Source organism: Lipotes vexillifer, unplaced genomic scaffold (genome assembly GCF_000442215.2).
Source record: "Lipotes vexillifer unplaced genomic scaffold, Lipotes_vexillifer_v1.1 scaffold842, whole genome shotgun sequence".
Taxonomy (NCBI): Eukaryota; Metazoa; Chordata; class Mammalia; order Artiodactyla; family Lipotidae; genus Lipotes; species Lipotes vexillifer.
Genome location: NW_006794988.1, coordinates 2,363,676 through 2,379,303, shown reverse-complemented (window position 1 = coordinate 2,379,303; position 15,628 = coordinate 2,363,676).

Here is a 15,628-nt window from a genome sequence, read left to right as displayed (position 1 = left end):
AAAAGTACATATATATATATATATATATATATATATATATGTATATATATATATGTATATGTGTGTATATAACTGAATCACTTTGCTGTACACTTGAAACTAATATGACATTGTAAATAAACTATATTTCAATTAAAAGAAAGACCAAAAATTCTGTAAAATATATGATAGACATTTATTCCTTATTTATTACTAAATAACTTTTTAAAATATTCAGACTTTAATGAAAGAAATGTAAAATAAGCATTTCAAGATTTCTAGACTAGGTATCATTCTAGGAAAGGGTAGCCCAACCCAATTATATGAAAATATGTTTTAATATTTTATTTTGCTGTATTATTTTAGCCTTTACATGTAAATCTTTAATATAGCCAGAAAAAATATTATGTATGGTATGTTGTAATCATCCAAGTTTAAAACAGCTTTAACAATATGCATGCATATCCACATCAATATCTATGGTATTCTGAAAAAAAGTTTGATTTCAACAAATTTTGTTAGTAACTAATATGATGATAATTTAATTTTCCTCCTTTCAATCTTATACAACTAGTAATTTTACTAAGAGATTGTCAAATATAGAAGTAACTTAGTCTTAGATTAAACTCTCTTTTGCCACAGTCTATTATTACTTATTAAGCTCCTGAGTTTGAATTTGCAATATTTTTACACAGAATTTTGCATTCTTAGTCCTAAGTGATATCTGCCGATGATTTCTGTTTCTAGCTCATTATTAGAGCTGGCACTCTGTCATGGAAGTAAAGGAGTCCGTGTCCCAAAGCAAGAGAATTGATAGGCATTGAGAGAAAAGTGGACCAGGCCCTGGTTCTATTGCTCTTTTATTCAGAACTGTTCTTCACATCAAATATGTGGATGGATAAGATAAACTTCTAAGTGGAATACAATGGTGTACCTACTTATATAATGTAAATAAAATGTAACATGTATCATCATGGGAGTAAAGGATCAGTGTGGTGTGAATTTGTCAGGGTCTGTGGAAGAAAGGCAGGTGTATACTGAGAGTTCCTATGAAAATTAAGGATTACTGACTCTCAGTGCTCTATGAGGGAACCACAGATATACACATCTACCATCCACACATCAACACAACCAGTAAACCAAGATTTAAACTAAGTCTTCTGATACCAGTTGAGGTTTTCTTTCCACTACATTAATTAGTTTTGCTACTTCTGCCAATATTCATGGTGAAATTTGTGTCTGTATGGCAATGGGCATTGTTAGTGTATATATGACGAAGGTGGAGTATGGGTGACAAAGAACTATAGTTTTCCATAAAAGAGTTAAAGAAGTGTTAGAAGCCAGAGAGTTTCAAAATTTAAGGATAACTTTAAACTTCATTTTTATTCTTCTGGTATTCTTCCTAAATATATAAGAAGAAATCTAGAAACATAAACTGCATTGTATTTTTGATCTATGGGTAACCTTTTCAATCTAACCATTAGATACCATCCTCAAGCATCCAAGAGAGGTCTTCCAAAGCCTATAATTAGTATTTAATGTTTAATGTGTAAGGATTACACAATTGTCGTAGGATAAAGGCAAAGTTGTGGCTTTCATTTTGATATCACGCTCAAAAAGTCCTTCCCTCCATCAGCTCACATCCCTGGCATTCAGAATCTTCTAATGGGTGCTGCATTTCTATATATTTCATGGCAAGACAGGCTCCTCTCATTTTGGGTGTGGGGACACTTTTTGATTCCACTTCACAGTACTTGTATGGCAGCAAGTAATTGCTTTCTTCCAGTAATGCTATAAAGTTTGCAATGGTTCTCCTAATTGCACAATTAGGCATGCTCAAGTTAACAGTTTATTTCTTGACATACACTTTCCCCAGACTACCACAGCAAACTGTAGAGGAAAATACCCATTTAGCTTTGGGTCTGGAAATTCAACTGCCAAATGCCAAGGCTCTTATGCCAAGACATTCAGCCAATCCCAAGCTCAGTCTGGCTTTGCATCCTGGTCTGGGGAGGGGTATGAAATGCACCCAATGTATTTATAGGCTGGACTGATTTACTATTGAAAAATTTCCATAATGTAGTCTTTAAAGTGATACAAAAAATAAAAAGTGAAAGTGATTTTTGTCTTCTGGAATTCCCTAAGTCAATGGAAATATTCATGTGGTACTGTTGAATGCTGTTCTGCCATGATTAAAAATAAATGCATATCAAAAAGTAACAAATTAGCAAATATCACTAGGGAGATACTTATCTGGAGCCTCTCATCACAGAGTTATTGTTCTTCTTGAGTCAAAGATGTCGCACTTACCCTTCATTTTTCGCCTTACTGATCACACAGCCTTCAGCTTCAACTAAAACCAGGCTTTGACTAAAATAACAGTGATATTACCTGTAATGCTGGAACTAAAAGAAATTGTTTTCACTGAAAATATTCTGTACCAGGCCATGGCAATTATTATTATGTTTATTTTACCCTTGAGAAAAATGTAACCAAATTAACCTAAGTAATGTCTTGGAAATTACTCATATCTGAGTACTGCTTTGTTCCGGATATTCTTTGCAGCCTTTGATAACTTCTTCCATTCATAGCTGGGTTGAGACTGACTTCGAAGAAAAGTCAAATTTCAATCCTGCACACCGAATTCAAAACCATATTGAAAACAAATGTGACCATTTGCTAGAATAACAACTTGGTATTATTTTTTCCATATGCATTTTCCTCTCTAATTTTCCCCAATTCCTCTATCCCTAAAGCCTGGCGTTCTCCATGTTTGACCTTATTAAGCGTATAAAGAGACGGCCTCAGCTTTGTGAAATGACAATTTAGAACGTTGCACAGGTGGCTGAGGAGTTGCCAGAAACACAACATAGGGCTGGTCTAAGAATTAGGAGGATTGACTTCTGTGGTGTGAAAGCCTGCATGAAGTACCATTATTTTTCTTTCAGAAAGCATATTGAAGCATATGTGAGATGTAAATATAATTTCTTTCCCTCCGATCAGTTTGCATAGCAGCAGAGATGACTGTAAAATTATGAAGAGGGCATTTTTGCATTGATGCCAAATCTCCAGTATTGATCTTCCAACACCCATAACTGATTTTCTAGAGCCCTATTCTGCAAGCCACCTGACCCAAAGTTCTACAGAAATGTGCTTGTCCTCGCGTGGCTTTGAATCTTATCTGAGGTGTAGGCCAGTCTTGCAAACATGTTTGCTGACCCTGCAGGGATGTGTGTTTAATAATAAGTCACTTCTAATGTCTGTGAAAATCCTTCAAAAGCCAAGCGAGTGAACACTGAGTAATCCATATAAAACAGGCTTCATTAGTCTGTGGTTACAAAATAATGTCACTTTTACCTTTTCTGAATGACCTCATTTTTGTCATTAGGGCTTCACTTTCAAAAAGACTAGAAATTAGGGTCTTCCAGAGTGTCTTGCAATTGTTTTTAGGATGTTCCTCACTTCCTCCCACACATTAATCCATCAGCTGAAATCCACCCTGGCATCCAGTCTATTCTTCATTTCCTGACTCACTTGGTCCACTCACTGCTCAAGAATGTCCATACTAGAGTTACCAATACACGTGCTTCCAACAAGACTTGCCCTAAGCCTGGCAAAACATATTTGATTCCATGCAAATGTTATCAAGCAAGGGCTCACTGCCTGACACATCTAGGAGTCAATACAATGGCACTGGCTTTTGAGAAAAGAAATAGCTTTATTGTGAGGTCAGTTGGCAAGGAGACAGGAGGCAGGACGCAATTCTGTCCCCTTGATTCAGGGTTTGGGGTGAAATTTAAGGGGTTAGGGGAATTTCAAACTTGGAAGCTGATTGGCTAGTCTCAAATTAGTCCATATAAGCTATTCCTTGTTCTGGAAGCCAGATTTTCCTTATTGAAGAACTCCTTGCTACAGAAAGGGTTCCTGTGGCAACATGTCTATTTTTTTGAGTTCCCTAGAGTAAAGATTCCTGGTTCTAGGGTCCTCCTGGAGACATGGGTTCCCATCTTGCACATGTGCAGGGCTGTCTCTGTAAAATAACTCAAGGTTTGATTAATCAATCAATGAATGTAAGGAGGCAAAAACGGTTTAAGCCGGTCCATGTTTTACATGCTGTTTCACAAAGCTAGAGAAGAGAGCATCCTCTGCAACTCTGGGCTACGTATAACTTGAAGCAGGTCACAGCCTCTGCAAAGTTTTTCAAAATCCCTCTTAAACAGTTGTATAAATGCTGACTCCCAACTCCTAAGACTAGACAGCCAATGAAAAACATTTTAACATAAACATAATATTGAATGAAAATATACTATTACATGAAAATCACTCAAATCAAGATTTCATATGCTTATGTTAATGTATTTCTATTACTTATATAAAAAGTATGAAAAGTATGAAGTGTCCAGAAGTAGAAACAAAAACTCATGAGATTGGGGCCCTTCAGGAAGTGAAAGAGGAGAATGCATCTGAGGGTTACAGGCAAAGAGCACAAGTACTTTATCTTTAATGTTTTATATCTTTAAACAATATCAGTAGTGGCTCCTTGTAATTAATATGCCCAAATGCTAAGGGGAGTTCATTTGAATTTTGTTTTCAAGAAAGCAGTATGACTTAGCGGGCTCTGAAGATGAGGTGCCTGGGGTTCAATGTAACCTTGAACCTTCAGTAGTTGCGTGACTTTGAATTAGGTACCTAGCATCCCTGAGCCTAATGTGTAAAATGGAGACCATAAAAGTACCTACTTCATAGAAACGATGAACCCATCAACCATATGTGTTAAAAATGTGGGCAAAGGACAAATCTCTCCTGTACTGAAATGCCTTTTAGGTATTGGTAACATATTTTTCTTGTGGAATTCACATATCAGTGAAGTTCTCTTTTAAGAGAATGTAGTGGGTTTTTGCTGCATACACTTCTGTGCTTTGAAGATGAAATATGTGAGTTGAAGTTCAGCTGTTCATGCTGTCATAATCAGAGAGAAACTCTAAAGTATTGCTAGATAAATATTTCTTGGGTTTTCCAGTCTTAAAGGAATCAGGAGATGCTACAAATATAGTGAACATGTCATTCTTATGATTTTTTCTTTTTAATCATGCTCATTCAAGAGCATGTGTTCATGTTTTTTATGTGTATGACCTGACTCCAAATGCTGAACTACTAGGTTTTATCTTGTGTCACCAAGTTCACCCACCTGCTCTTTGTATTCTCATTAAAGTGAACATATATTCACAAAAGGATTGTCTATTTGGGAGCACAGCTTATGATCTCATGCTACAGAAATTAGGTTGAACAAAAAATGGAGTGAATAACTGATATGTGTAAAAATGTGGATAAGTCTCAAAAACACAGTGCTGAGCATGACAATATAGAAATGACATTGTAATCTGCAATGACAGAAAGCAGATCAGTGGCTGCCCAGGATCTGGGTGTGGAGTGGGGTTTGACTGGGAAGGGAAACAAGAAAACTTTGGGGGGTAATGGAAATGTTCTATATCTTGATTGTGATGATAATTACACAGCCGTATATATTTGTCAAAACTCATCAAAATGTACACTTAAAATGAGACCATTTTCATTGTATGTAAATTAAATCTCAATAAAGTTGATGTAAAGAAAAAAAAAATTTGTCAAAAAGCATAGTCAGTAGATCACTGAAACAGTAGAAAGTTATTAACTAAAAAGCAACCCTGTCATTAGGGAAACCTGGATGAATTTGGATGAATCATATATTATTTGTATTTGGGGTTGTGGCAGTTTCCCAGTGTATAAATCACTTAAAGTAGTATTATCAAGGATCACACTAATTAGCTTCGGACACCTAATCAGTAATTTCCTAGTAATCTAAAACACCTGTGTTGTCATTTCCAGCAATTCAAATTAACTGAAATTTTAAAGATGGATTGGTCTTGATGGAAGTAATCAGAAAGAAAGGTTGAGAACGAAAGAGAGAAGGGAAAGAGAGACGAGAGAGAGAGAGAGAAAGAAGGGAAAAAAAGCAAGTTAAGAAAGAGGAAGAAAGAGAGAGAGAAAGAAAATGGCCTTCAGACTGATATAGACGAGAGATGTGCAAGATGATAAGGGAAATTAATTTCAACCTGGCACTGAATAGAAAATTGTGAAGAAATAGGATGCTTAAAGGAAAAAAGAAATTAAAAATTTTATTAGGAACTATGTATGCAAGTCAGTATAAGAATATGACAGTGGACAATGTGAAATGAACCTTACTTTTTCATTCTTAATCACCCAGAAAAACAGCAAAATTAGGGATCTGTAGAATGGAAACAAGATGACTTCCAAGAGTTATGCTTGTAAAATCAATGGAAATTGGGTTCTGTTAAACATAGGCAGAAATCCTTCAGGGTTGGATATTTACCAAACCATAGCTGTGAAATGAAAAGAAAGTCAACTCTGACAGAGTTAATTGGCTAACATTTTGGAGAGTGAGTATATCAACAAAAGAAGGTAATCTATGTGTAGTTTTAAAAACACTGAACCATTGAAGGAGTACTGGGCAGCTTTTATTGTTATGTTCCGAGGGAGAGAACTCCAACCATGACAAACACGTCTGGTAGGCTAGGGACTGTATGAACTGTTTTTCGAGCCTCCCCAAAGGATATTTTTTCTTTTTGATACAAGCAGGACAATGCTTTGGATAACAGCTCATTGGAAAGATGTAGTGAATAAACAGATATATTTTAAGGTGAAAATAGTTCTATTTTCCATCTTCTGTAGTTAGTATTGGCAAAATAAATTACAAATTTACTGAAAAGCATAATGAAATGAATGGACTTTATGTATGCCACTATCCAGAGATAATTACTATGAACATTTTCTTTATCTTTTCAGCTTTTTCTGCTATGTATGTGTGCTTGCTGTTTATATTTTACATAAAGAAGCAATGTTATATATGATATATGCTTTGCTTTCAGATTTAGCTTTAAATGATTTCTAAATTTTTACATGATTTTCCTAAAGTGTTATAAAAATAGAGAAAGTATAGTGACTTCCAGGTACTGATACCAAGATTTCGGCAATTACCAACCTAATCATGTTTTATCCATACCCCACCTACTCACCTCCATCCCCAAACCTGAATCACTGTGAAAATACCCAGATATTGTATCCATGTATTTGAAAATATCTCTAAAGATATGGATATTAAAAACATAGGAATACTATTATCTCATCTAAAAAGTTAATTAAAATTCCTTAATATAATCAAATATTCAATGTTTAAATGTCTCTGTTCATGTTATCAGTTTGTTGTTGTTGTTGTTGTTCTTTATTTTTATCGTGATCCAATCAGTTCCATATGGGATAATATATTGCTTAAATTCTTTTAAATTTATTGGTTCCTATTCTCTCATTCCTTTTATCTTTCTTCACAATTCATTTGTAAAAAAGACTGGATTTTGCTGATTATAACCCTGTAGTATCATTCAATATGTTCTTCAGGCCCTGTATTTCCAATTAATTAAAATCTAGAAAAGCAATCAGGTTCAGATTCAGTTTTGCTGTATTTCATTTTATAAAATTTTTACGTACAATCATATTGATAGCTATTTCAATTACTTTATAGTTTTTTGTTACTATAAACATTAAATGTAATGAAATTCCTGATGCATATATCTTTGTACCTTTGTCTGATTAGTTACTTAAGTAAATTCTCAGAAGTTTTACTGTAGAACCAAAAGGCATACACTTTTTAAACATTTGTTGGTGTGTGTTGTCAAATCGACCTTCAGAAAGTTATGGCGCTTTTGAATGAATTACACCTGACTATGTGAAGATTTATTTCCTCACATTATTAAAAAAACCCAAAAAATCTATAGCTTTTAAAAGGTATTTTCAGACTGAGAGGATTTTTTTCTTTCATTAATTTGCATTTTTGTTATCGATGAGTTTGACCAACTTGCATTATGATTGTAATATCACGTAAAACTAGTAAATTGATATTTCAATTGCTATATCTGCCCCTTGTATGATGATTAGCATGAACTGGTCACTGACAGCCTGATGAAATCTGACATATTAAAAGGGGGGTTCCTATAAACTTAAGACCTGGTTCTGATACACAGTGATTTGATTACATTCTAGTTACTTATAGTACTTCCATCCTAGATCTTTCCTTACTTTAATATTAACATCATGGGAATGAAATAAGAAAAGTAAATTTTGATTATATGAAGATATTTCTTTAATTCTACAAATCTGAAGCCATATATAGAAAACACAAAGCCTAGTGATTTTTTTCTCCCAGACCAATCTTTATAATTTTTTCTTTCTTATTAAACAGAGACCTCAGAAGCTTTCTGATTTTTCATTATTCTTGAAAAATGCTCAAAGGCTTCAATTGGAATATAATTTGCTTTACCAAGCACTGTGCTTTGTGCCTGAGAGATAATATCTTTCTTCATAAAATTCCCTTGCAGCTAGAGTGGTCTTGAGTATAGTTTCAGAAGGTGATCATTCTCACTCTTACAGGGAAGTTTCCCAGCAGAGCATCTTCCCTTGTTGGATTTCATATTCCTTGGCAGCCTACAGGGATGTTGTCAGGATAATATATTAGGCTATTTCACATTATCATCTTGGGAGTTTTGGTATTCTTTTGGTATTTTTCTGACAAGTTAGCAGTTAGTGTAAGACAGTGGCATGAACTACAGGGAATTTTTCTGTTTTCATTTCCATAATAAGTTTGAAATCAATTGAAAAATTATTTTAGAAAATAAAATTCTTTTTTTTAAATCTGCATGTTCATTATTTAACAAGTAGTTTTGTGCTTGGGAAAACGTATATAAGAAAATTCACTACAGGAAGACATGTGTATGCTGCCACCTCTGCACAGTAAGTCATAACATATTCTACATGGGTGAAAAGAGAAGTGCAGTGTTAGTCTTGTGCTTTGGGGACAAGAGATGTTAGCAACTGTAGGTTGAATTGCTTCCCCCTCCCCTAAATAAAGATATGTTGAAGTCCTAGTCTTCAGTACTTGTGTCTGTGACCTTGAAATAGGGTCTTTGCAGATCTAAAAACATTAAAATGAGATCATTAGGGTGGATTCTAATCCAATATGACTGATATTCTCTTAGAAATAGGGGAATTTGGACACAGATAGGGATGTGCAGAGAAAATACCATGTGAAGGCACACAGAGAGACAGAGAGAGAAGACAAACAACCACATGGAGATGGAACCAGAGACTGGAGTCATGTGTTTACAATCCAAGGAATGGCTGGGGTTACCAGAGCCTGCAAGAGGCAAGGAAGTAACTTCCCCTGGAGGATCAGAGGGAAGATGGCACTGCCAGTACCTTGATTTTGGACTTCTAACCTGCATTTCTATTGTCTTAAGCCACCCAGTTTGTGGTACTTTGTTATGGCAGTCCCAGAAATTTAATTTAGTAACTATAGTTCATAACATAGAGAAGACAAATGTTGGAATAGAAGTTGGAGGCGAGGGTTTGGGGATTGATCTTAAGTATAAAATGTAATGACTCAAATCTCACTTTCTTCAGGAATGGCTCTTTGATACCTCCTAGAATAGTTTAGGAGCACATCCTATATATCTCCTGGGCATATTGTAAGTTCCCTGTTACAGATATGCGAACATTTATTTTCTAACCATAATGTGTTCCACTCTGAATTCTGTAAGAACAGGGATCAATTTTGCTTACTTCCTCCTTGTTCTTTTCTGTTAGTGTGAAGGAGCAATGCCTGTCAGGATCGTATAGTGTCTTCCAAATAAGACTAAAATGCACCTTCCAGTTTTCCCATTCACACACACACACACACACACACACACACACACACTTATAGACAGACAGAATGAGTACACACAGAATGCCATCAAATTAACCAAAGAACATGCATCCACATGAAATCTACTTGCCATGTAAACACTAATGGGCTGCAACCTTGTCTCCATAAGCAAAAACAGTGTGAAAATTCTATACCAAGGGAGTAATTATTATTTCACTGGTTAAACCACTAAAAAGTTAAAGGATTGCAGGAAAGGATCAATTTCCAATTGAATAAGCATATAAAAGTACAATTATTCAGTTATATTGTTATCAGAAACCTACCTTTTATTCTGAATAAAAGAGTAAAAAATAAGTATGTCACTCACAAAGTATGAATAGTCATTCTGTTATAAATCTATCTCATATTTGAAAAACTGGCTTGTTCTTTCCAAGAAATTAGTTGCTTCTATTCCTATGTTATATAGACCTCTAGTATCATAGTAGGGTACAGTTCTTTTCACATTTTTGATTTTGTAAGATTAGTAAGGTTTTCCTTAAGGGGACCCTCGCTGAGCTTTCTGTCCTTCCTGTATTTTATGATCACTTCTATGCATGGATTCAATTAGCAGTAGATAATAGGTCCATAAAATAGCATTAAGACAGCTGTGTATTTCATCGTTTTATTTTCCCCAATAAAGCTTTTGAATTTGAACTTTGCTTTTTTTCATTCACAAATAAATTAAAAAAATAAGGATTAACTGGTTTTCCATGGCACTGGAATGAGATGGAACACAATTTTAAAAATAAATAAAAATAAACATCTTAAAAGAAAATAGCTTACAATTGTTACTGCACTGTATTATTAAAGCAGAGCTTTATGTAGTTATCTGTTGCTGACCTCTGCGTTTCTAACTAGACTTGGGGAGATGGGAGGTACTTGAGTCTTTGGCAGCGAGCATCAGAAAGTAGGTGTTTAACCCTAAACTCTGCACTGTGACCTCCTGCTAGTTACAGCGCAGTATCTGGCAGCCAGTGATGATGAGAGAGTTGCCAGTGGGACTTTCCAGTCCTGCCAGTTCGGCAGTGATGATGACTGAGGTCAGTGAGAGGGGAGCGAGTCTGGACTCCCAGAAGCAGCTGTCATCAATCCAGAGAAGCCAAAAGCAATCCCTTCCAACCAAATCCCTTATCAGAAATTTCCTTCAAATCCAATGATATATTCTATCTCACAATTTACAATGACATGGCAGTTTTATATTGATAGCATGTCATTGCTTTTCTTAGAAACCAAAAGCTCTCTGCAGCTGCCAAGATGTCCTTAGAGAAAAGCATAGCTTTTCAATGTCTTCTTATTGCCTCCCTATATGTTCATATCGTGAGTGTTCATGTTTAATAGTAATGAGTGGTGATAAATCATCATGAAATGACCCTGTCCCTGGTGTTTCTTTATGTGACTATCAACTTCCATTGATAAGAGTAAATCATTCATTTAGTGCCTTATCCCAGTCTTTTCTGCCATGTTTCTAGTCCTGGCTTTTTTTTTTTTTTTTTTAAACTTATCAGTTTTTATTTTGAACTTCACTGTTAGCTCTTAGAGGAACAAATATAAGTGAAACAAAAGCTATTCTTTAATAGAATGAGGAACATGGTTAAGAATCTTATTTATTTATATATGTATATATATATATTTTTTTTTTTTCAAGGTCTTTGCCCTCCACAGTAACTTCATTCATTGTCACAGATAACTGAGAGTTAATTTTTTCATGGATTAGTGCTGGGCTGGGCCCGGGCAGGATTAGTTCCGCCAGATTAATGTGTTTTTCTTTTTCCTTGTGAAACCAACCTGAACCGTCACAGGCAAAGTCAGGGAGTTCCTATAGTCCTTGGATACATCCTTCCTGTGCAGAAGGGCCAGGATAGCTTCCAGAATAGGATAGACATGTTCTAAAGATTCTCAGAGGGAAAGGTAAGCACATGTTGGCAAACTCTGTGGGAACTTGAAATCACAAACAAATTGGTCTTTTACTTTGAGTTCCTGCAAAGAGTTTAACTATCTGCTTCATTAAGAAATATTTATATGTAGAAACAGTCCACGTGTCCTCAGTATAGGGGACGGGAGTTGTAAATGATGCCACATTCACATAGTAGGAAAATAAACAAAATGATAAACAAAAGGGATTAAGTTCTTCCATATACTGATGTAATGATAAAATACAGTATTAATTACACAAAGCAAAACATGGAATAACTATTGTATAATATGATGTCTTTGTGTAAATATACTTGAAGAATAAAAGGTAGATAATTAAATATTTATGTGGTGGTATATGAATTTATTTATTTATTAGTAAATTAGTTTTTCCTAGGGACGAATGAGTCAAAAGAACTTGCTAACAATGGTTAGTTTAACTAAGGAGGGAAGAAAATATTCTTAAAAAATTAGTTACTTTTTATATTGTTTACATTTTATAAGTGTGCATGTATATGATGTTTACTTTTTTTAAAGCAATGTCAGTACTAATCACTTAGATGACACCAGTTGGGGCACTGTTAGCAGGTTTTTAGTCTTTTAACTTCATATGTAAAATAGCAACACATAAATAACAGCAAATCTTATAAAGGTATATAGAAAGCAATTGCCCATCCCTGGAAATAAAGTTCAAAGTTCACCAAAATTATAATATACTTTTATATATAAGCAAAATAAGTGGTAATGAAGACTGAATAGAATTCAACTCCACACTGGGAGTTAAACTTTACATTTCTATTTATATTCTGAACTTGCTTCTTTAGCCTTTCAACATATTGCAGAGCAGAATAATTAAGTTAGATAATTATAAAAAGCATAAGACTTCAGGAGGTGATACTTTGTGAAAGACAGTTGGCATTGTTTTCAATTTAGTCACTGCTCTTTCTTCACTGCCTAGAACACTGCCTGGCAATTGTTAGATTTTCAATGAACACTTGTTGAATGAATGAGTAAATGAATAAATGAATTGTGTAAGCACTGTGAAAAATAGTTTAGGTTTTTCTCTGCCTTCACAATTTAAGACAATGAAGACTTCATAAGTACATTCCTCGTAAAATGCTTTACACTAAGAAGTATGGCAATGACAAAATCAAAATTAATTATACGTATGTATGAAACATACATTTGAAATTTAGTTTATTATTACGATATTTTACTAATACTAAGATTTAGTTATGTTAACTATCATAAGATTAATAACTACTTTGAGTTTAAAAAAAATTTTACTATTGATACATGGACTATAATTTGTGTATGTCCATAGCCCCTGTTTCAGGTGCATTTGAAATGTTAAAAAAAAAAACAAAACAAAAAACCTTGGACTTAAGGATTTATTTTAGTTCAGGGATTTAGTGGAACATATTAAATAACTGTGTTGCCCATGATTTTTGCAACCTTTCTTTTCATCCAGCTACAGCATGTAGACTAAGAAAGTAGCTCAACTGCAGCACGAAAAGTGAGAAGAAAAAAAAGTGTAAGATTTATTTATGAATCTGGAGTAATGTTCCAGCATCAAATCACTAGTCATGCCTTAAAAATTATAGCTGCCTAGTTCATCACACTAGTAAAAATGTACATCAAATAACATTTGTGTGAATATTAAGAATATGTAAGAGGGCATAAGATATACAGATGAGTGTACAGAAATTGAATTACTAAAATAGATTAAATGATGTTGCCAGTAACTATTATTTCTTTGAAAATACAAGAGCAAAATTAAGCTAATACACGTGAAGCTTAATGTAAAAACAGGCAAATTTCAAACTGGTTAGGTGTATTTTACACTTATGAGTACACTCAAAAATATTATCTAATACATTTTCACAATTTAAGTCCTCGGTACCTAACATTCTAGACACCTGAAATTTACCAAAGGCCTGCATTATTGTTTTTCTGCTGAGAAAACTATCAGTCTCTGCTATGCAACAGTTTATCCTAATTGATTTGGCAAGAAAAATGAGGTGCGATTCTTGGAGTAACTGAACAAACCACGAAGCACAGCTGTTTTTTCTCTGCGGAGACATGATCCCTGGAGTGCTCGTTCCTCAGGACCCATAACATGTAATCCCTTCACCTTGCTTAGTCCAAATCCAAGCAAGGACTTTCTACGAAGCCTTTTAATTTCTAGGGAGAGTAGCTGGCTTTCTGGAAAGTCCGACGTTTTGAATTGTAATATTTTAGCTGTTAAGTATTTATGGAGCACCAAGTATACCTGAAGTGTGGTCCAGAATAGACAGCTACTTCATCAATGACTGTCTAGGGTCCAAAAGTATAATAGCCCTAAGAGTACAGTATGACTGCCCTCTCTAAGGATCAAAAAGGTGTTCATGTGCCTTCAAATTGTAAATCAACCCCCAAGTCAGGAAAATAGCTGAAGGGTTTTTTTGCTCTGTACTTGTATAAAACTTCACTTTGAGCAATGGTGTTTACACAGTGTATAATGTTACTCTGGAGACCTTTAAAGTGTGTACAGTAAGACTAAAAGTATAGAAAAGTTGTGACAATTAGAAATATATGAAGCCCCTAAAGCAATGCTTCTTCAATATGTCTCTGGAAAAGAACTATTTAAAAAAATTCCAACCTATTATGAGTATTTTTGTCAAATACAATAAAATGAATTCTTAGAAAAATTAAATGTAAAAAAAGAAGAAAAAAACATGCAAAATACAAGCCCACTGATCATGCACTTGAATGTCCTGGCAATGTAAAATTGCTCTTATGTTTTTTGAAACATTATTTCTGCATTTGTCTCATAGAAGACATGTAATAAACATTCCACAAATGTACAGAGATCTCCAAACCACATTTTGAGTAGTTCTACTTTATGCTGAGGTAAGAACTGATGATGTCTTATGTATAAAAAAAACACATTTTAAAGCTCATCTTGAACATCTGTAAAAATATCATTTCAACAGATGATCTTTTCTACCTCTAAGATTCTGTGACTACTACTGGTATAACTGGAGTTAGAGGACATAGCTAATGAAAATAATCTTTGTTGTTAGATACTAACAGAACCAGCACTCACAATAACTTTACCTCTTGAATCTAGAAACAGTGTAACTAAATTCTTTTTTCTAAAGGCTTCTTCGAAAAACACAAACTGGGGCTTCCCTGATGGTGCAGTGGTTGAGAGTCCGCCTGCCAAGGCAGGGGACAGGGGTTCGTGCCCCTGTCTGGGAAGATCCCACATGCCGCGGAGCGGCTGGGCCCGTGAGCCATGGCCGCTGAGCCTGCGCGTCCGGAGCCTGTGCTCTGCAACGGGAGAGGCCACAGCAGTGAGAGGCCCGCATATGACAAAAAACAAAAACAAAAAAACACAAACTCCATAAATCTTCTCAGAATGTACAATCCTTAATACTATCAAAATATACACTACTATATATAAAATAGGTAACTAATAAGGACCTACTGTATAGCACAGGGAACTCTACTCATTACTTTGTAATGGCCTATATGGAAAAGAATCTAAAAAAGAGTAGATATATGTATATGTTATAATCGATTCACTTTGCTGTACACCTGAAACTAACACAGCATTGTAAATCAACTATACTCCAATAAAATGTTAAAAAATCATGTTTTACATGTAACTGAAATTAACATTATCATTCTTTTGAGAGTTGCATTTACTTAGGTGCAAACTGATCTGGTAACTACACAATTTTTACCTAGTAATCATCTATCTCCAGAAATCATGCTATTTAATGTTTTGTTGCTATAACAGAATATTAAATTTCTCAGGCTATAAGATCTAGATTTCCATTTAAACACATTGCTTAAAGTAACCTAATTCCAGTGTTTGAGGAGTTAAAAAATGAAGAGAAAAATCAGATTTTGTTTTAGGTTATAAGAGTTCAAGAGCAGAAATGAGTAAACCAATGA